We start from the raw sequence: 2,423 nt of genomic DNA, 5'->3' as shown, positions 1-2,423 counted from the left end.
GAGAAGCCATCAAGAAAGAGCTGGCAAAACTACTCGCAGCTGGGTTCATCAAAAAAGTCTACCACCGTGATTGGTTGGCCAACCCTGTGCTCGTACAGAAGAAGAACAACAACGAGTGGAGGATGTGCGTCGACTACACTGATGTAAACAAGCATTTCCCGAAGGATCCTTTCGGGCTACCACGTATTGATCAAGTCATTGACTCGACAGCAGGATGTGTCCTGTTATCCTTCCTCGACTGCTACTCAGGGTATCATCAGATCGCCCTAAAAGAAGAAGACCAAATCAAGACGGCCTTCATCACCCCTTATGGGGCATACGCCTACAAGACCATGTCCTTCGGGTTGAAGAACGCTGGCGCTACTTATCAGCGCGCGATACAGCTGTGCTTCTCCGACCAGCTACATCACAACGTGGAAGCTTATGTTGACGACGTTGTCGTCAAAACGAAGACCCAGGATCAATTCATTACTGACCTGGAACAGACCTTCAACAGCCTCCGGAAATTCCACTGGAAGCTCAACCCAACAAAGTGCGTCTTCGGTGTACCATCTGGAAAACTACTCGGATTCATCGTCAGTAACCGAGGAATTGAGGCTAATCCAGAGAAGATCAATGCCATCATGGCCATGGATGCCCCAACTATTATCAAGGATGTCCAGAAGCTTACAGGCTGCATGGCAGGCTTAAATCGATTCTTGTCCAGGCTTGGCCAACGGGGATTACCCTTCTTCAAACTCCTAAAGAAACAATATAAATTCGAGTGGACTACAGAAGCCGTGGAAGCACTCGAGAATCTCAAGCAACATCTCCAGTCACTGCCGATTCTTACAGCTCTACTACCCGGTGAGGAATTACTCCTCTACATCATTGCGACTACCCATGTAGTCAGTACGGCGATAGTAGTCGAATGTTCGGAGGAATGCCAGGCTTACGGTGTTCAGAGACCAGTCTACTTCATCAACGAAGTACTCTCTGAATCAAAGGTTAGATACCCATCAATTCAGAAACTTCTGTATGGAATTCTAATCACTCCAGGAAGCTCCGGCATTACTTCGACGAATACAAGATCTTAGTCATAACTGACTTCCCATTGGGGGATATACTCCACAATCGGGATGCCACTGGACGAATCTCAAAGTGGGCAGTTGAACTGGGAGCTTTAGAAATCAACTTCAAGCTAAGAACAGCAATCAAGTCACAGGCACTAGTCGACTTCTTGGCTGAATGGCGGGAAACCAAATTCTAGCACCCCAGAACATTCCAGAACATTGGGTGATGTACTTCAACGGCTCACTCAAGATCGATGGAGGCGGCGCAGAAGTTTTGTTCATCTCCCCCAAGGGAGAACAATTGAAGTATGTGTCCCAAATCTTGTTCATGGTCTCCAACAATGAAGCTGAATACGAGGCATTGCTACACGGCCTCCGACTAGCAATATCTCTCGGCATCAAGCGACTACTCGTCTACGGCGATTCTCTACTCGTTGTTCAACAAGTCAATAAAGAATGTGACGTCAACAAGGATACAATGGACGCATACATTGCAGAAATCAGAAAGCTCGAAAACAAGTTCTCAGGATTGGAAATCCACCACGTCGATCGTAACAACAATGTGGGAGCTGATGTCCTCTCCAAACTTGGGTCCACTCGAGCAGCTGTTCCACCAGGAGTTTTTGTCCATGAACTTCACCACCCATCAGTCAAGGAACAAAGCCAACAAACCATTGACACGGAGGCCCCGACCACAGTCAGAGAAGTGCTGATGATTGATGAAGATTGGCGAACTCAGTTTATTGATTTCATCAAGGAATTCAAGCTTCCACCACACGTTGATCCTAAAAGCGCTGAAGCTGCCCACATCACCAGGAGCAGCAAGGGTTTTGTCCACGTCGGCAACAACCTATACAAGCACTCTGCTTCAGGCATCCTCATGAAGTGTGTTACCCTTGAAGAAGGCAAAGACATCCTTCGAGAAATACATGAAGGAGTTTGCGGCAATCATGCTGCATCAAGGACATTAGTCGGCAAGGCGTTCACCTGTTGGAGTTTGGACATGATCGGGCCATTAACCGTCGCTCCAGGAGGATTCAATCATGTGCTGGTGGCAGTCGACAAGTTCACCAAGTATATCGAGTACAAGCCCATTGTCAAGATCTCATCAGATAGAGCAGTGGACTTCATCTCCGACATTATCCATCGGTTTGGTTTTCCTCACACCATTATTACAGATCTTGGCTCCAACTTCACGTCACAATTTTTTTGGGATTTCTGTGACAACTCCTGCATCGAGGTCAAATATGCTTCCGTGGCTCACCCTCGGGCAAACGGTCAAGTTGAGCGCATCAATGGCTTAGTACTCGACGGCTTGAAGAAAAGACTCTACGATGCCAACACCAAGAAAGGCGGCAAGTGGATTCAAGA

This window comes from Panicum virgatum, chromosome 3N, assembly GCF_016808335.1.
Source record: "Panicum virgatum strain AP13 chromosome 3N, P.virgatum_v5, whole genome shotgun sequence".
NCBI classification, from domain to species: domain Eukaryota; kingdom Viridiplantae; phylum Streptophyta; class Magnoliopsida; order Poales; family Poaceae; genus Panicum; species Panicum virgatum.
Note: the sequence above shows the minus strand (reverse complement) of the source record.